The 21,344-nt window shown below is 34.6% G+C and overlaps 1 non-coding gene across 1 annotated transcript; it reads left to right on the forward strand.

The window, feature by feature from the left end:
- The first annotated feature begins 21,023 nt into the window (after positions 1-21,023).
- On the forward strand, positions 21,024-21,130 carry LOC139878963 (small nucleolar RNA R71). The gene has a single exon (XR_011769822.1). It is a non-coding gene; the product is annotated as a small nucleolar RNA R71 (small nucleolar RNA).
- Positions 21,131-21,344: the final 214 nt, after the last annotated feature.

The raw sequence follows: 21,344 nt of genomic DNA on the forward strand, positions 1-21,344 counted from the left end.
GGATACCAACTGAAATGTCCCGTTCTTATTGATTAAAAACGTTCCATATTAATTGATTTCGTTGCGAGGTTTTGACCTCTATATGAGACGTTTTTCAAAGACTGCATTCATTTTAAAACAAACCATAACCTTTATTTCATCAATAAAGGTTGAAAAAGCTTTTACGTAGATTATCAAATAATGATAATCTAAAATATCCTGTTTACACACGACCATTACATAATGGTTTACAATACAAATATGTTACAACAAAATAAGTTTCTTGAATGCAGTTTTTACACAATATCATACAAGCATGGACTCCAAATCTCGTCCTTATTTAAGTATGCGACAGCGGAAGCTCTTAATAATCACCTGAGAAAAAACATGCTTAAAACGTCAACAAAAATGTTGGTGAGTTATAGGTTTAACCTATATATATCAAATCGTAACAATAGACCACAAGATTTCATATTTCAATACACATCCCATACATAGAGATAAAAATCATTCATATGGTGAACACCTGGTAACCGACATTAACAAGATGCATATATAAGAATATCCCTATCATTCCGGGACACCCTTCGGATATGATATAAATTTCGAAGTACTAAAGCATCCGGTACTTTGGATGGGGTTTGTTAAGCCCAATAGATCTATCTTTAGGATTCGCGTCAATTAGGGTGTCTGTTCCCTAATTCTTAGATTACCAGACTTAATAAAAAGGGGGCATATTCGATTTCGATAATTCAACCATAGAATGTAGTTTCACGTACTTGTGTCTATTTTGTAAATCATTTATAAAACCTGCATATATTCTCATCCCAAAAATATTAGATTTTAAAAGTGGGACTATAACTCACTTTCACAGATTTTTACTTCGTCGGGAAGTAAGACTTGGCCACTGGTTGATTCACGAACCTATAACAATATATACATATATATCAAAGTATGTTCAAAATATATTTACAACACTTTTAATATATTTTGATGTTTTAAGTTTATTAAGTCAGCTGTCCTCGTTAGTAACCTACAACTAGTTGTCCACAGTTAGATGTACAGAAATAAATCGATAAATATTATCTTGAATCAATCCACGACCCAGTGTATACGTATCTCAGTATTGATCACAACTCAAACTATATATATTTTGGAATTAACCTCAACCCTGCATAGCTAACTCCAACATTCACATATAGAGTGTCTATGGTTGTTCCGAAATATATATAGATGTGTCGACATGATAGGTCAAAACATTGTATACGTGTCTATGGTATCTCAAGATTACATAATATACAATACAAGTTGATTAAGTTATGGTTGGAATAGATTTGTTACCAATTTTCACGTAGCTAAAATGAGAAAAATTATCCAATCTTGTTTTACCCATAACTTCTTCATTTTACATCCGTTTTGAGTGAATCAAATTGCTATGGTTTCATATTGAACTCTATTTTATGAATCTAAACAGAAAAAGTATAGGTTTATAGTCGGAAAAATAAGTTACAAGTCGTTTTTGTAAAGGTAGTCATTTCAGTCGAAAGAACGTCGTCTAGATGACCATTTTAGAAAACATACTTCCACTTTGAGTTTAACCATAATTTTTGGATATAGTTTCATGTTCATAGTAAAAATCATTTTCTCAAAATAACAACTTTTAAATCAAAGTTTATCATAGTTTTTAATTAAGTAACCCAAAACAGCCCGCGGTGTTACTACGACGGCGTAAATCCGGTTTTACGATGTTTTTCGTGTTTCCAGGTTTTAAATCATTAAGTTAGCATATCATATAGATATAGAACATGTGTTTAGTTGATTTTAAAAGTCAAGTTAGAAGGATTAACTTTTGTTTGCGAACAAGTTTAGAATTAACTAAACTATGTTCTAGTGATTACAAGTTTAAACCTTCGAATAAGATAGCTTTATATGTATGAATCGAATGATGTTATGAACATCATTACTACCTTAAGTTCCTTGGATAAACCTACTGGAAAATAGAAAAATAGATCTAGCTTCAACAGATCCTTGGATGGCTCGAAGTTCTTGAAGCAGAATCATGACACGAAAACAAGTTCAAGTAAGATCATCACTTGAAATAAGATTGTTATAGTTATAGAAATTGAACCAAAGTTTGAATATGATTATTACCTTGTATAAGAATGATAACCTACTGTAAGAAACAAAGATTTCTTGAGGTTGGATGATCACCTTACAAGATTGGAAGTGAGCTAGCAAACTTGAAAGTATTCTTGATTTTATGTAACTAGAACTTGTAAAATATATGAAGAACACTTAGAACTTGAAGATAGAACTTGAGAGAGATCAATTAGATGAAGAAAATTGAAGAATGAAAGTGTTTGTAGGTGTTTTTGGTCGTTGGTGTATGGATTAGATATAAAGGATATGTAATTTGGTTTTCATGTAAATAAGTCATGAATGATTACTCTAATTTTTGTAATTTTATGAGATATTTCATGCTAGTTGCCAAATGATGGTTCCCACATGTGTTAGGTGACTCACATGGGCTGCTAAGAGCTGATCATTGCAGTGTATATACCAATAGTACATACATCTAAAAGCTGTGTATTGTACGAGTACGAATACGGGTGCATACGAGTAGAATTGTTGATGAAACTGAACGAGGATGTAATTGTAAGCATTTTTGTTAAGTAGAAGTATTTTGATAAGTGTCTTGAAGTCTTTCAAAAGTGTATGAATACATATTAAAACACTACATGTATATACATTTTAACTGAGTTGTTAAGTCATCGTTAGTCGTTACATGTAAATGTTGTTTTGAAACCTTTAGGTTAACGATCTTGTTGAATATTGTTAACCCATTGTTTATTATAACAAATGAGATGTTAAATTATTATATTATCATAATATTATGATATATAATATATCTTAGTATGATGTATATACAGTTAAATGTCGTTACAACGATAATCGTTACATATATGTCTCGTTTCGAAATCATTAAGTTAGTAGTCTTATTTTTACATATGTATTTCATTGTTAATACACTTAATAATATATTTACTTATCATTTAACATAATTAACCAAGTGTATCAATATCTTAATATGATTCATATGTACCTAGTAAGACGTTGTTATAACAATAATCGTTATATATATCGTTTTCGAGTTTCTTAAATTAATAGTCTCATTTTTATGTATATAACTCATTGTTAAAATACCTAATGAGATACATACTTATAATAAAAACATGTTAACTATATATATAACCATATATATGTCATCGTATAGTTTTTACAAGTTTTAACGTTCGTGAATCACCGGTCAACTTGGGTGGTCAATTGTCTATATGAAACATATTTCAATTAATCAAGTCTTAACAAGTTTGATTGCTTAACATGTTGGAAACACTTAATCATGTAAATAACAATTTCATTTAATATATTTATAAACATGGAAAAGTTAGGGTCACTACATCTGCCAATGCTTCTATTGAACTAAGACTACCCAGAAAACATGGAATTGTGAAACTTCCTGGATCGGATAGTTTTTCTGGTATCTTATTCAACAGCACTGCTGAACAATTAGCATTCATAGTAACAGCCGAGAGTTCTTCCATTTTCTTTCTATTTGAGATTAGATCTTTCAGAAATTTAGCATATCTAGGCATTCCTGAAATCACATCAATGAAAGGAAGATTTACATTTATCTGTTTAAACATATCCAAGAATTTGAATTGCTCGGCTTCAAGTCTCTCCTTTCTCATTTTACTCGGGTAAGGAAGTGGTGGTTGGTATGGTTTAACATAAGGTTTTGCTTTAACTGTGTTATCTTCATTAACCTTTTCAACTACCGGTTCTTTTTCCTTATCTTGTTCAGATTGTGGTTCTTGTGGAGTAAGAATAGCTTCATCAGAAATTACAGGTATTTCAGGTGGTTTAAGTGTAATACCACTTCTTGTGGTAATGGCTTTAGCTGTTTCATTCCGGGGGTTAGCATTTGTATCACTAGGTAAACTTCCCGAATTTCTTTCACCTATTAACCTTGCTAGGTTACTTATTTCTTGTTCCAGATTTTGAATAGAAGCTTGTTGATTTCTAAATGCTTGAGCATTTTTTTCATTTGTTTGTTTCTGAGATGTGAAAAATTACGTTTGAGATTCAACTAGCTTTGTCATCATATCTTCTAAATTTGGCTTTTTATCATCGGTTTGTGGTGGTTTGTTTTGAAAATTAGGTCTTTGCTGGTTGTAACTTATTGGATACTTTTTGATTACTAGGTCCTTGTTGGTTGTTGTATGGAACATTTCGGTTATAATTCTGGTTTTGATTGTAGATTGGTCTTGGCGGTTGATAATTATTCTGATAATTATTTCCAGGCCTTTGGTTTATGTATGAAACATTCTCTCTTTGTTCCATTGTTAGTTCAATACTGAGACAATCTTTTGTCAAATGTGGTCCTCCACACTGCTCACAACTAATTCGTATTGAGTGTATATCTTTAGTCATCTTTTCCATTCGTCTCTTGACAGCATCTATCTTTGCGGAAATAGAATCTAAGTCATGGCTAGAATCGGCTCTAGCTGCTTTAGATGATCTAACGATATCTTTTTCTTGGTGCCACTCATGTGAGTGGGAAGCAGTGTTATCAATAATCTTATAAGCGTCAGTTTCTGTTTTCTTCATAATGGAATCACCAGCTGCTATATCGATGTCTTTCCTTGTAGTGATGTCGCATCCTTGGTAGAATATTTGTACTATTTGACAAATGTCTAAACCATGTTGCGGACATCCTCTCAATAACTTTCCAAATCTGGTCCACGCCTCATATAGAGTTTCATTTGGCTTTTGTGTGAATGTAACAATTTCTCCTTGAAGTCTCACGGCTTTAGATGTCGGAAAGAATTGTTTAAGAAATTTTTCAACTAAAACGTCCCATGTATCAATCGCCCCTTCAGGTAACGATTCCAACCAATCTTTGGCTTCTCCCTTTAAAGTCCAGGGAAATAACATGAGATATATCTATTCATCCTCCACTTCTCTTATTTTAAATAGAGTGCAGATCCTATTAAAGGTACGAAGATGTTCATTTGGATCTTCCTTCGGCGCACCACTAAATTGGCATTGATTAGTTACCATGTGTAGAATTTGTCCTTTGATTTCATAATCTGGCGCATTAATGTCTGGATGAGTAATTGCGTGACCTTGGCCAGTGCGTTTAGCTCTCATTCGGTCTTCCATACTTAAAGGTTCTAGATTTTCCATGATTGAATTTGTTGAATCTGAATCACTAGAGGATTCTGATTTAATGGTTCATTCCTCAACAATCTCTGTTTGAATGATTAGTGGTTCCGGAGGAAAAATTAATGGTTCAGGATCTCGAAATCGTCCCTGAATATTCTCCGGATTCTCAATTGTGAGGTCGGGTTCAAAAAATGGATTATCGGAAATTTGAATTGGAGTACTTTGTCGACTGGATGACGATTCTAAAGAAAAAATCAACGGCGACAATATTTGCTAGATGTCTTGATCGAGTTACAGGTGGTGAACGTACAAAAGGTGGTGAACGTTTTGCTCGGTGCATTCACTGAATATCTTATTAGTTTTTTAAAAAGAAAGAAAAATTATATAAGTTATCCAATTAATAGACTTTTCTGATTTTGCCCACGTTTCGAATAGCCAAAAGATGCAGCAGAGGGGCAGGATTCGTTTGGTCTCAATATAATTGAGTACTGTTTGGTTCCAATAACCCGGTCCACGTACAAATCCAACTATTACTACGAACCAGAAAATTTTGATGTCTATCAATTTAACCGCTTAAAACAATTTTTCGTTTGAAATTTAAAGAAATATTAGATAAGAAATAGAGAAAAATTCTAAGTCCTAAAAATTAGAATGTCGAGAAATAAGAAAGAAAAAGAGCGCGTCGAAAAACGTCGAAAAATAAAAGATTGAAAAATAATAGGCATCGAAAAATAAAAATAAGAAAGTAGCGCGTCGAAACTTAAAAAGGAACTAAAAACTAAGAATTAGAAGTTGCGTCTAAAAATATTAAAGCTTACAAGGAATTCTATATCCCAAATGGCAATATCTTAAAAAGGTACTAAAAACTTAGAACAGCGTCGCAAAATTCTAAAGCACCTAAATCTTAGTATAAAGAAAAAGCACTTAAAGGATTTTACGACAAAGCCTAAAAATCTAGAAATAAAAATAACTATGGCAAATACTATGATTTAAAACTAAATACAAGCGAAAAATACAAATATTATGCTAAAACGAATAAATAAAAAAATACAAAATATAAAAATATACTTAAAGTTGTAAAAAGTACAATTTTTATAAAAATATTATTTTTATATTATTTATTTAATAAAACTATTAATTTTATAAATTAATTAAACTAATTATAACTTAATAATACAAATTAAATAAATAACTAAACTAATTAATTAAATAAAACCCTAAAAACTAAATAATTAAATTAATTAAACCCTAATTTCGTATTAATTGCAGTCCTAGGTTGACCTGTCAGATTGACCTCCGCGAGTGCGGGTATGTCCAGTTCAAAAGCTCCGCGAGTCGCGGAGGGTCAAATTTAGGCTGAAAAGGGGTTCGTTTTTGCACAGGTTCAGTTTTTTTTCTTTTTATTTTTTTTATATTTTTCTAATTTATCAAATATATATAAAATATAAATATACATAAATATTTTTATAAAACAATAAAATACTTATTTTTAAACTCAAAAGTAAAAATACTTTTTTTAAACTTTATATATTTTTTAACAAACTCTTTTTGTATTTTTATATTTTTATATTTTAAAAAAAAACTTATATTTTTATACGAAGGACTTAATAAAAACTTTTACAAAATTATATTATTATTTTTTTTATATCATTAGCGTTACGCTTTCGGCGTTTAAGTTCTCCGGCAGCAGCGCCAAAAATACTTGATGTTATGCGAGGTGTATATGAAATAACTTTATTTTTACTAGGAAATACTATTAAATACGATACAATTTTATACAAGATATTTATTTATTTATAGAATGGATATACCAAAACCTTGCTACAACACTTATAGGCAGTGTACCTAATCGTACAGTAGTGTAGTTTTTAGTAAGTCCGGTTCGTTCCACAGGGAATCTTTTAAACAAAGTTTAACGCTATATTAGTTTTAATTTATAAAAATACAAATATATATAAGTAATATTATTATTATAAAGGGGGGGTTTTACCGTTTAATGACCGGTTTGTCGATTTTTAAAACTTTAGTCTCAGTTAAAACCTAATGTAAAATATTAAATAAATAAAAGACTTAATTTAAAGCGTAAAGTAAATAACGATAATGAAATTGCGAATAAATAAAAGTGCGATAAAATAAAATTACGATAATTAAAGAGTACGAAAATTAAAAGTGCAATTAAATACAATAACAATAAATAAAAGTGCAATAATTAGAAGTGCAATTAAATACAATGACAATAAATAAAAGTGCGATAATTAAAAGTGCAATTAAATACGAAATAAAGGAAATTAAATATGAAATAAAAGAATTATGCTTATTTAAACTTCCGTAATCATGATATTTGACGTGTTGATTTTTAGTTTTATGCCTATGGGTTAATTGTCCTTTGTCCTGGAATATTTAATATGTCCGTCTGGTTTTTGTCCATAACAGTCCATCAGTCATAAATATAAAGTGCGAGTGTCCTCATCAAATTATCCTTATACCCGAAGTCAAATATTCCAACTAATTGGGGACTTAAACTGTAACAAGATTTTAATACTTTGTTTAATAATTACACCAGGTTATCGACTGCGTGTAACCCAAGGTTTTAATACTTTGTTATCAATTATGCCAAGTGTCCTTGTACATAATTCCACCCCTGTTTTAATAATTCCATAGACTATTAATCCATTCCCGTGTCCGGTTAAATGAACGATTATTCATACATATAAATATCCCGCCCATCGTGTCCGATTGAGTGTATATGGTTATTTATAGGTATGTCTAATTGTAATCTTTATATTAAAATTAACAAACTATCATTTAGTTAAACAAATATAAAGCCCATTAATAGCCCATAGTCTAATTTCCACAAGTGTCGTTCTTTTGTCCAAACCCCAATTATGGTACAAAGCCCAATTACCCAATTTTAATATTTTTAGTCCAACATCATGATTACTTCGACTTAAATAAGCATAATAATAAATTAGCTATGAGACATTAATGTAAAAAGGCTGAACATAACTTACAATGATTAAAAATAGCGTAGCGTTACACGGACAGAATTTCGACTTACACCCTTACAACATTCGCTAACATACCCTTATTATTAGAATTAAAATTAAAATTAAAATTAAAATTATAAATATATATATATATATATATATATATATATACGTAAGAGATAGATTAGAAAAAGATGTATAAAAATTGGCCGAATGCTCGGCCTTTTATAGGCTCACGTTTACTGTTTGACCTCAGCGAGTGCGGTGGTTGTTGCGTTTATAAGCTCCGCGAGTGTGGAGCAGTGGAATCCAGCTCACATAAGTTTGGATCTTAGTCTGCCGACAGATTTTATTATATAAATATAATATAAATATATAATTTATATAATTAATTATATATTATATTATATTTATATACATAATTAATTTGTAACTTTCGGTCCGTTGCGTCGAGCGTTGAGAGTTGACTTTGGTCCCAGTTCTGGATTTTTGAACGTCCTTTCGTATAATTTAATATCTTGTACTTTGCGTTTTGGGTCTTGTATTCATGTAATATTGAGACGTTTCTTATCAATAATTGGAACCACTTTGATTGTATTTTGTACTTTTGAGCTTTTTGGTTGTTTGCATCTTCAATTCGTCGAATCTGTCTTTTGTCTTCACCTTTTATTATTTAAACTAATATCACTTGTAAATAGGACAACTTCAACTAAAAGCTTGTCTTTCTTGAGGGATAATGTGATGAAATATATGTTCGTTTTTAGCATTATCACCTAAACTCTTAGTGATAAATCAGTTAGGTCCATAACCCAGTTGATTGAGGTTTAGTGTTTATCCTAGGAAATCAAACTCTTGTGATATTTCTCCTTCAGAATTCTATTCTCCATACCTATCTATCTTTATCTTTATAAGTTAAATTACTGTTTTATGTAGTTAATCTTAATCTATCACCTCTTGTCACTACAGTTAACTGTATAGGCACTTTTTTCCCACATTACTGGGCAAACATACAAAAATATGAACCTAAGTTATATTTACCACTTACTCGTTAAAAGGAAGACAAGTAGGTGAGTTATAGCTAGGAACCCCAGCTAAATATAAATAATAAAACCGTTACGTCCTTGTGGTAGCTAATTCTGACGTGTCGCGGCCTAACGACACCGCACAAAGTAAAACCGTCCGATTTGGCCATATCATGAGAGTGGTAAGTTTTTGACGCCGCTGCCGGGGACTTATTTTCTGTCTGTTAAGGTAATCGTTGATTCTGTCAATATATCTGAGACTCTTGAGTGGTGTCTAAGAAACACAATTATACACGGACTTGGTTGTTGGATTTTCCGAACAGTCTCCAATTATATTGGAACCAAAAGAATCCTGCCTCTCCGTTGTCAGCCTGGCCACTTGTTTCAAAGATAAATTGACTGGAACCACACATGCTTAACAAACAGGGAGTTTGTCAGTATAGGATTTAAAGTCGCCATTACAGTAAACCCTTTTCAAACTATAAAAACAAAATATTAATTATGGTATTAATTTCTGTAGATTCCAGTTCAAACTTAACCGACTACGAAGAAAGTGCGAATGGCAGTTGCTCTCCCACAACTTCGGAAACCGAAGAAGTTTTTCTTTATAAAACAAAAACAAATATAAACCCTGATGAATCTCATCAAGACCTAATTATTGATCCTTGTAGTCCAAGAAGCCGGATAATTTTATCTAACTTAGAGATTTCATTGCTTTTGGATAAGTTTTACTCAAATGAACCAGGATTCGACCCTCTTCACGATCCAAAAGGGAGACTCAGTCTTAATGAACTCCTTATTATGGAAGATGAAATACGGGAAGAATACCCAAATATTTTCAATTATCCAGACTTGTTCGAATTTAATCCCAAAGAGATACTGATGTACAAAACGTGGTATATGAATTGTTGTATGAAATAGTATGGAAAAATACCGATTAAAGATTGCTACACACTAGCGGGCAGTGTACCCGATCGTGTACTAGTATAGTAAATGGTAAAATACGTGTATCGTTCCAAGGACAATATCTAGGTCAAATTAGGATTATAAACTAAATTATGATTAACTAAAAGAATTACAAGTACAAGATATATTTTGGTTTGCCCTTTTGCGATGGGCGAATCTAGTGATGAATAAGATTAAAAGACAATGTTTTTGGTATTTTAAGTTTATGAAAGTAAAAGATAGTTTCGATATCAAGTTAAGGAAATATGCTCATCTAGACTTTTTACCCTAAATGTTGAATGTTTATTTAGGATTAAGATTGGATTGATTGGTTATGCACGAGAACTAATTAATTGGTTCACCAAGAGTAGTCTTGCGCAAACACTCAAAAAGGATTACACGATGCAAGTGATGTTCTTGACATCTAAGACCTCCTATTTGTAATCAAATAATTCAACTAGTTTGAAGACTTGAAGAATGATCAAGTCAATAGTGTGTTGTACATGATCCACTCCTATATCAACTAATGGTTTAACTTAGTTCATTCCCTTAGTCCTGTTAAATGCTCAATTCACCCAACCCAAGTAATTAACTAAGTGATATAATAAGATCCCTATAAACGTCACTAGATAAGGCAAATCACTAACACATGTTAATTAATGGAACTAGGTAGTTGAAAGTGTGTATAATATATTCTAAGGAATTGGCCATTCTCCTAATCAATTACACATACTAATTAAGCTATTCCAAAGTATCTACAAGAGTCGTTCTTACATTCTTATGTAAATTAACCATTTGAACCCAACTTATCCCTTTTGGTAAAAGACGGATAAACACATGTCACTAGGTGTAAATCAATACATTAACTTAACAAGATGATGTTTCTTAATCAAATGAACATATCAACTAGTTGAATCGAAAGGATTAAACTTAACAAGAATGGTTCTTGTATTTAAACATCAAACTATCGTGCATAATAACAATCAATCAATAGTTAACATTCAACATTTCGGTTATTTATCTAGATGAACATAAAATGGACTAGCCAACAATCATTCTTGAAAACTTAAACAAAACAGTAACAAAGATAGAATTCATTGTAATACAAGATTGACCTTTTTTAGGAGTAATCTTGGATGAAGCTCTTGAATGATCCTTGATTCTTCAATGATTTAAGTGCATAGATGCACTTTGATAAGCCCAAGAATTACTTTGATTCGTATGTTTTAGTCACAGAATAGAAAGTAAACTAGTACCCCTTGAAATGAAGCTGGACATGGAATTAAATATGGTGAACAGTAGCTGGAAAGTGGGGTGCGCCAAGTGCACCAAAGAGAGTGCGCTGCGCGCATAGTTCACCTACTACACATTTGCTTTACAGCTCGACATCGCATGGTTAAATCTGCTTTACTGGTAAAAGTGCGCGGAGGGGTGTGCTGAGCGCACAGTAGTGCGCGGCACGCACTGTGCTTGGCGCACTTTGGTTTCGTCCAAGAAATCTTCTGATCAAAATTTGGCAATGTGCGCTGCGCGCACCCTTAGTGGTGCGCTAAGCGCACCTCACTGTTCTTGGATTTATGGTCTTGGTTTCGATCTCTGAGCAGTATCATCCATTTTCTTAAATGTTTCTGCAAGTTTACAATGATTTTAGACTAAATTACAATAATATAAAATACAAACGGAAATACAATGTATTCGTACGAAATGAACATCAATAGGACTCGATATTGCGACTAATGATATATCTAATTTGAGCAATATCAAATCCCCCCATACTTAACTCTTGCTTGTCCTCAAGCAAGTCTTGTTTTAATCATTCGTATACTAAACAATAATATAAATGAATCTCAAACATAATTTGAAGTACTCAATACATTAGTCAACCAAAGCACGCAAAACACACACATTTTTATAGAACACAAACTCGCGCTTTTATGAACACATGTTTACACAATTTGGAATACACACTCACACATTATTATAGAATACAAACTCACGCTTCTGTGAACACATGTTTACACAATTTGTAATACACGCTCATTGAGGTACACACACATTATATGAAACACACGCACACATTTGGATTTGTTCAGGAGAGACGAACTTTGGTGAAAGTTCTTTACAAATTTGGATCCTTAGGGAAAATTGGATCTTTGAGAAAACGTTTTAAGATTTTGAAAATGTCAATGCTAGTTTTTAAACTAGACACGTTTTCTGGTTTTAACCTCAAATTTGGGTTGAGGGTAACTGAAAACCGAAGTCTCATTCGGCGATTAGCAAGCTATTCGCCCCCCATGATTGTAGTATCATGGAACTCTTTACTGGGCGCCCCCTGATGCGATATAAATATCGGTCTTTCATGACAATTTGTACAATTTAGATCAAGGGTTAAAACTGTGAAGACTGAGCTATCGCGTGGGACAAATCCTGCTCCAGCTTATATACCGTAATCGGTTTTACACTGGACAGCTCCTTGGATTTACCCTACCAAGTTTATTTTCGGGTTTGAAAGTTCAAGACTTTCCCTTCCCACTTTACCTTTATATCGTGATATGATATTGGTATGAAATGATATAGTTTAGGAAGTTTGCTATATCAAGTAAGGAAACATTCGGAAGACTTTACTTCCTTCAAGGATGGACTAGATGCATCCTTTTCATTTAGTGACTTTTATTTCTTTTATTTTCAATCCAGAAGTACTTTAATCGTTTTAACTTTGCAAAATTTTATGATAATAATTCGAAAAGATTAGTAAAATCCCCCACACTTGGCTTTTTCGCTAATACTTTTAGTTCAAAAATTTTAATTTTTCATAAAATGCGACAATAAGCCAAGTTGCATTGCATATCCATTGCATATCCGAGAGAATTACTTCTCCCCCCACACTTAAGATTAAGTAAGGCCCTCATTACTTAAAATCAGAAATAATTTAAAAATTCACGAGGGCATTAGCGTGAAAAGAGTTCGAAAAACCTTGGCATAAAGTCGGAGATCGTGAAATGTAGGTGAGCGATGGTACTGAACTTAATGCCAGCATAAGAACATCGTTCATTCCTTGATCTCTATCACAAATTCCAAATTGATTGTACTTCGCTGAACTTAATGCCAGCATCACTAAACCTTAACAATAAGAAACAAACAAACACACAAAATGAAATAGATAAAAGTGGTGTATTCAACACAACCACCACAAACGTTAATCCTACAACATAAATAGTCTAATTATTACAAACCATTGTTTTAAAATAAAAATAAAAACCGTTCTGAAAATTACCAAAGTGTTACCAAATGTTACCAAATAGGGCACATGAGCCCTTTAATTGTCACCAAAGAAGTTACCAAAAGGCCAGCCGGAGTAGGTGCCCAAACCATCATTCCTAGGTCTTCTATGCGGGTATTGTTCCTCAAAGCATCTTTGTGCATCTTGCATGGACGCTTGTTCATCATATAATAGAGGACTAGAAATTCGGTTTGGAGTATGGTAATAGGTCGGGTTTTGGTAGGAGTTAGCATAATACTCTTGGGGATTTTGCATATATAATCCAACATTATGGCTAAGCCAATCGCCCCTATAGTTCCTCCACCTTTGATCATACCGTGACGCCCTGTTATGCTCCCTATGTTCTTCCTGAAATTGGTGAAATTGTGTCTGTTGTTGCTCATATTGGTTATCTCTATTTTGGTAACCGACTCGCATATCATGGAAGCCCATAATAATTTCATCCAATTCATCTTACCTTGACCTCTGTTGGTGCCTACGCCTCCTTCTTTCTGGTTGTGGTGGGTCCTCTTGACCTTCTTCTTCAGGTGCCTCCATATGCACATCTTCTTCTTCATTTTCTCTTCCTACACCACTGCCGCCGGCTTCATGATCATTTGCATGGGGCGGTGCGTTTACCCTCGGAACAAATGGAATAAGCCTTTGATGATTATTATAGGCCAAAAATTTTGCATTCAAATAATAAGTTTTTCTCAAAGGCTTCATTGTTGTATTGTTTGGAATTAACCGAGATAAATCGACACCAAAATGCCTAGAAATCTGGGTGATGTATTGCCCACCAACAATCGGATTCAACCCTATATCTCCCCTTGAATTATCAAGATAACTTGCCAATGTAGATGGAATATCGACACTGCTTTTGTTGTAGATTTTATCTACAAGAAAAACATCGAGACATGTTACTTTATTGGTGCCATGTTTTCTTGCATTAAAAGTACATGCAATGAGCCGATGAATCATTCTTTTATCTTTATTGGTTATATCAGTAAACTTGCTTCGGCTAGCAGAAAATTGAGTGTCGCTCATATCGGTCCAAAACGGGCGTGGATCATAAGAATCATCATAGTACTCGGATGACCGCAAATAAACATTGAGTTGGTCATCATCAAGTTCGTTATATAGCCCGAATATTTGAGCAAGCTCAATTTGGCTAAGTACCCGATTGATCCCACCTAAACAAAATCTCATAAAGTTTTGACTTGTTGGATCCATAATTAGATCAAAACGTAAAGATGCTATGAACTCTTTGCATAACTGTGGGTATATAACATCATTGAACCTCATAATTCGTTCCCATGCTCTGATTGTTATTAATCTGCCCGTTAAAACCTGGTATTGTACCTCTAACATTCTAGCCGCTCTATCATACTCTCGTGCTTCCACCAATTGAGCCGGGTCAAAATACCACGTTGCATCGCATGATTTTTCTGCCACCGAATTATAAGCACTTGTGTAATCTGGATGGTCTCGGACATAGGCTAGCCAAAGCCTTGGGTCATTTTGATCCGGTGATTGTTGTCATTCTTCTGGTGAAGAATGTCTTTCATCCAGTGAAGAATTTCGTTCTTCAGATGAATGCTCATGTTCTTCACGATACCGGTGTGAAGGCTCTTCATGCTGTTGATTTCTCCTTGTCCTAAAGTTGTACTGCATACATAAAACATACACCAAAACAAAAGAGTCGCATAGAAAATAGTATGCGTTAGTGTGAGCTCATCATAAATCAAGTATATGTTCAAAAATACATATAGCACATAATTATGTTAATCATTCATGTAAACATTTTCTTAAAAAGATCCATGATTAACATAGTTAGTCTATGCGTTTTAGAAACCAAATTTGAACATAAACCTCATATCATTCTATCACATCACAAAGTAATGGAGACTTAACAATTTTAAAGCATTTATATCAATTAAGAACCAAAACATGCTAGAGTTTCAAAACATGAACAACCGTATCCTGCTCAATTGTGATACATACTTATGAAGTACACAAAATATCTCAAAACACTCACAAACACTTAGCTAGGAACCAAATTCAAAGCCAAAATTCGGATTTAAAGTCTATATAAACCCTAGAATCATGAATATACCCTAAAAACATAATGGAATATGATTTCAAGGCATACAAGTCAATTATAACAACCTAAAGCATGTTAAAATAATATCAATTCAAGAAAACCACATAAATTTCTTAAACAATCCAAAAAATTAAGCATGAAATCGAAGTAATGGAAAGAAAATTAAGTGGAATCATATGAACATACCCTAGGCATCTTGAATTAGGATTTGATTTGAGAAGATTTGGTTAAAATTGGAAGGATTGAAGTTAGGGTTTGGAGTGTTTTAGTGAAAGAGAGAAATTGGATCTGAATTTTTGGTTAAGGAATGAGTGAAAAATGAATGTGTGGTGTTAAAGAGGTGATAAAACAGTGGAACCCACCAGAAATTTAAACAGATTTGAGCTAAAAGGGAGGGTGCGCTGAGCGCACCATTAAAAGTGCGCAGCGCGCACTCATGATCCTAACTTGAAAACCTTCTGACCAATTTTCTGTTGAGTGCGTTGAGCGCATGGAAAATAGGTGCGTGGCGCGCACCTTGTGTTATTCATGTTTTTCCGTTTTTTGTCAGTTCAGTAAGGTTGGTAACAGCTTGGTGAACGTAATGGTATTCAACAAAAATTAAAAATCACTCAAAATCATATAAATCACACAAAAACCTATTTCTAACATTTGTGAAGGTTTTAAAACGAGTCGCTTCACCCGACTCTCCCCCAAACTTTAGGTAGCTTTGGGGTTGAAAACGAGTTTTACCTCATCTTCAATGTTCCTGGGTCCATCAACATATAGTTTGACCCTGTGTCCGTTTACTTTAAAAACATCACCCTTCGCATTCCTTAATTCCACCGTTCCATATGGAAAAACCTTGTTAACAACAAATGGTCCCATCCATCGGGACTTGAGTTTTCCAGGGAAAAGTTTAAATCGTGAGTTGAATAACAAAACACGATCACCATCTTTAAATACTTTCGAATTCTTAAGACGGTTATCGTGCCAAACTTTGGTCTTTTCCTTGTATATGAGTGAGTTTTCATCGGCGTTATGTCTCAACTCATCCAACTCATTAAGTTGGTTCAAACGAAGGTCTCCCGCTTCTTCAAGATCGAGATTACATGTCTTAAGAGCCCAATGTGATTTGTGCTCTATCTCAAAAGGGAGATGACATGCCTTCCCATAGACTAGGCGGTAAGGTGTGGTTCCAATAGGAGTTTTGTAGGCAGTTCTAAATGCCCACAAAGCATCTTCAAGCTTCGTTGACCACACCTTAGGATTGAATCCAACCGTTTTCTCAAGAATCCTTTTAAGTGCCTGATTCGTATTTTCAACTTGTCCACTTGTTTGTGGGTGATAAGATGTAGAAATTTTACGAGTTACCCCATATCGTTTCAACACCTTTTCTAATTGGGTGTTGCAAAAATGGGTACCACGATCACTAATTAAAGCTTTCGGGGTACCGAATCGGGCAAAAAGCTCTCTAAGAAAATTTATGACAACTCGTGCATCGTTAGTTGGGAGAGCCCTTGCTTCTGCCCATTTTGACACGTAGTCAATGGCAACGAGTATATATTGGTTGGAATTAGATTTTGGGAATGGTCCCATGAAATCAATGACCCAAATATCGAACACCTCACAAACTTGGATTATGTTTTGAGGCATTTCGTCTCTTTGACTAATCTTTCCCGCCCTTTGGCAAAAATCACATGATTTACATATTTGGTGGGCATCCTTGAAGATGGTAGGCCAATAAAAACTGGCCTCATAGACTTTTCTCCCCGTGATTTGGGGTCCGAAATATCCATTAGTGGGACCAAGATGACATTGGAGAAGAATTTGATTGCATTCTTCCTCGGAGACACAACGACGGATTATCCCATCGGGACATCACCTAAATAGATAAGGGTCTTCCCAAAAATAGTTTTTAGGTCACTAAAGAATTTCTTCCTTTTCTGATGTGACCAACCGGTTTCTAGGTATCCCCTAACAATGTAATTGGCGAAATCAACATACCACGGGTCTTCTACTTTCTCTACTCGCATGAGGTATTCATCGGGAAAATCATCTTTAATACTCGATTCATGGAGTACTTCAAGATTGGGATTTTCAAGTCTAGAAAGATGGTCAGCCGCGATATTTTCGGCACCTTTCTTGTCCCGAATCTCGATATCAAATTCTTGCAATAGCAAGACCCATCTTAGCAATCGAGGTTTTGCATCTGGTTTAGAGAAAAGGTATTTCAATGCCGACTGATCGGTGAAGACAATTGTCTTCGCTAGGACAAGATAAGATCGGAATTTGTCAAAAGAAAAAGTGATAGTAAAGAGCTCCTTTTCTGTTATTGTGTAGTTTAATTGGGCTCCTTGTAAAGTCTTGCTTGCATAATAAATGGGTTGAAAATGTTTCTCAACCCGTTGGCCCAAAACTGAACCAACTGCAAATTCTGATGCATCGCACATTAGCACGAATGGTAATGATCAATTTGGAGCTATAATTATTGGTGCGTTAACAAGTTTTTGTTTTAAAATATTGAATGCCTTAGTGCATTCACTTGTGAAAACAAAGGGTGCATCTTTTTCGAGAAGTTTATTTAATGGCGTTGCAATTTTTGAAAAATCTTTAATAAATCGCCGGTAAAACCCGACATGCCCAAGAAAACTTCTCACACCCTTCACATTTAAAGGAGGTGGAAGGTTGGCAATGACATCAACCTTTCTGGATCCACTTGAATACCAACACTTGAGATTTTGTACCCTAAGACGATGCCTTCTTTAACCATAAAGTGGCATTTTTCCCAATTAAGCACTAAGTTCGATTTCTCACACCGTATAAGCATTTTTTCCAAATTTAGAAGGCATGAATCGAAAGTGTTACCGAAAAATGAAAAGTCATCCATGAACACCTCCATGCAATCTTCAATCATATCATGGAAAATAGCCATCATGCACCTTTGGAATGTTGCGGGAGCATTACATAGACTAAAGGGCATTCGACGGTATGAAAAAGTGCCATAGGGACATGTGAAGGTAGTCTTTTCTTGATCCTCGGGGGAGATGGGAATTTGAAAGTACCCCGAAAAACCATCTAGGAAACAATAAAAGCTATTTCCCGCTAGTCTCTCTAACATTTGATCAATGAATGGTAGCGGAAAATGGTCTTTTCTAGTGGCACCGTTTAACTTATGATAATCAATACAAACTCGCCACCCCGTTACAGTTCGTGTAGTAATAAGCTCATCCTTATCATTTGTGGTAACAGTTATACCACCCTTTTTACGAACACAATGGACCGGGCTTATCCACGGACTGTCTGAGATTGGGTAGATTAGACCTGCATCTAACAATTTAATGATCTCCTTTTTGACAACATCTTGCATATGAGGATTTAGCCTCCTTTGACATTGCACCACCGGTTTGGAATTTTCTTCCATTAAGATCTTGTGAATGAAATAAGAAGGACTAATTCCTTTTATATCATGGATTTTCCATGCAATAGCCGGTTTGTGGGCCTGTAACAAGGAAACAAGACGTTATTTTTCATGTTTAGAAAGAAGTGAGGAAATAATTACCGGAAGCTTCGAATCCTCCTGAAGGAAAGCGTACTCAAGATGATCAGGGAGCGGCTTAAGCTCCAAAATTGGAGGTTCCTCAATTGAGGGCTTACTCCGGTACTCGCTATCCTTGTTCAGTTGTTCTAACTCCTTCTCAGTTGGTTCATACCCATTTGCCATCAGTGTAGCCATCACATCCATTTCTTCTTCAGGAAATTCTTCATCTCCACTTGCCAAATCGTATGTACCTGTTTCATCCAATTCGGGAGATTCCTGCAAGAACTCATAATGCGAATCTATGCTTTGCATAAAATAACAAGTATCATCTGAAGATTTAGGATATTTTAATGACTTGTCAATTGCAAAAGTCGCACTAGCTTCACCAATTCTAAGGGTCAACTGCTGATCATAAACATCAATGACACATCTAGCAGTATTTAAAAATGGTCGACCCAAAATAATTGGTATTCTGTCATCAACTTCCATGTCTAAAACCACAAAGTCTGCCGGAAAAATCAGATTTCCGGTCTTAACTAACATATTCTCTATTATTCCTCGAGGGAATTTTATAGAGCGATCATCTAGTTGAATAGCCATTCGTGTGGTTTTGAGTTCCCCAGGGGCTAATTTAAGGTAAATCGAATAGGGCATTAAATTGATACTAGCTCCCAAATCGGCTAATGCCCTCATACAATCAAGGTCACCCATTAAACAAGGAATAGTGAAACAACCGAAATCTTGAAGCTTTTCGGGAAGTGTGTTGGACACCAGCACCGAACATCTAGCATTTAAAGTGACTGATGAAATTCTTTCCATCTTCTTTCGGTTGGTGAGCATGTCCTTCAAGAATCGAGCATATTTAGGCATACCTGCAATAACATCAATAAAAGGTAAATTTACGTTAACTTTCTTGATGAGCTCCATGAATCTTGACTTTTCTTCCTCGAGCTTCTCCAATCTTTGTTTTCTTGGAAATGGGAGCAGTGGTTGATATGCTTTAACAACCAGTTTGACTCGCACCGTGTCTTCTTGACTTTCCATGTGCTCATTGTCAACACCTTCAACCACATTTTCTGGCTCCTTTTCTTTCTCTGGTTCATTCACATTACCTGGTTCATTCTCTTTCGTTAATGGAACACTAAAGTCAGAGACTTCTGGCATCCTTGGTGGATCATAGGTTACCCTACTTCGGGTGGTGATAGCTTTTGCTTGATCGTTTCGGGGATTAGATTGCGTGTTGCTTGGCAATTCCCTCGGTTTTCTTTTGCTTAACAATTTAGCAAGATTACTCATCTGTTGTTCCAATACTTGAATGGAAGATTGTTGGTTTCTAAATTATTGCTCATTCTTCTCATTCGTTTGGCTTATATTGGTGACAAGTTGAGTTTGTGACGCAATTAACTTCTCCAACAAACTCTCCATATTTGACTTTTTCTCTTCATGTTGGGGTTTTTGATAAAAACCCGGAGTTTGTTGTTAGAACCCACTACTTGACCCTTGTTGGAAATTGGAATTTTGACCTTGAGGGTTGTAAGGGTTATTGAAGTTTCGGTTAAATTGGGCTCGCCCTTGAAATTGATTATTGTTCCTTTGGCTTATGAAAGCCACTTCTTCTTTCTGAGCCATTGTCAAACCTGCATCACAATCTTTTCCTAAATATAAACCACCACAGTATTCACACCCTACTTTCATACCATGGATCTCTTTGGTGATCTTTTCCATGTTTCGAGCAACGCCATCTATCTTCACGCTAAGAGAACCAATGTCATCATAAGCTCCGGCGCTTGAGACTTGAGCATGACGGGTCATGGGTCATTCTTGATGCCATTCATGAGAATATTCGGCTTGCTTTTCGATTATCTCATAAGCGTCTTGCTCAGTTTTGTCCATGAGTGATCCTCCTGCCGCTTGATCAATGGAAATTCGGGTTGCAACATCACAACCCTTGTAGAAGATTTGAACCTTTTGGAAGGTATCCAAACCGTGGTTTGGACAACCTCTTAACATCTTAGAAAATCGGTTCCATGCTTCATAAAAGGTTTCCATCGGCTTTTGACAAAATTGGGTAATTTCTTGTTGGAGTCTCGCGGACTTAAAAGCCGGAAAGAATTTTTTTTAGAAAATTTTCTAACATTCCATCCCAAGTGTCAATTGTACTCTCAGGCAAAGAATCTAACCAACTTCGTGCTTCCCCATGGAGTGTCCAAGGGAAAAGTCTTAAAAATATGGCTTAATCGGTGTCCGCTTGAAGCTTGAATATAAGACATATCTCTTGAAAAAGACGAATATGCTCATTAGG

Source organism: Rutidosis leptorrhynchoides, chromosome 11, assembly GCF_046630445.1.
Source record: "Rutidosis leptorrhynchoides isolate AG116_Rl617_1_P2 chromosome 11, CSIRO_AGI_Rlap_v1, whole genome shotgun sequence".
NCBI lineage: Eukaryota > Viridiplantae > Streptophyta > Magnoliopsida > Asterales > Asteraceae > Rutidosis > Rutidosis leptorrhynchoides.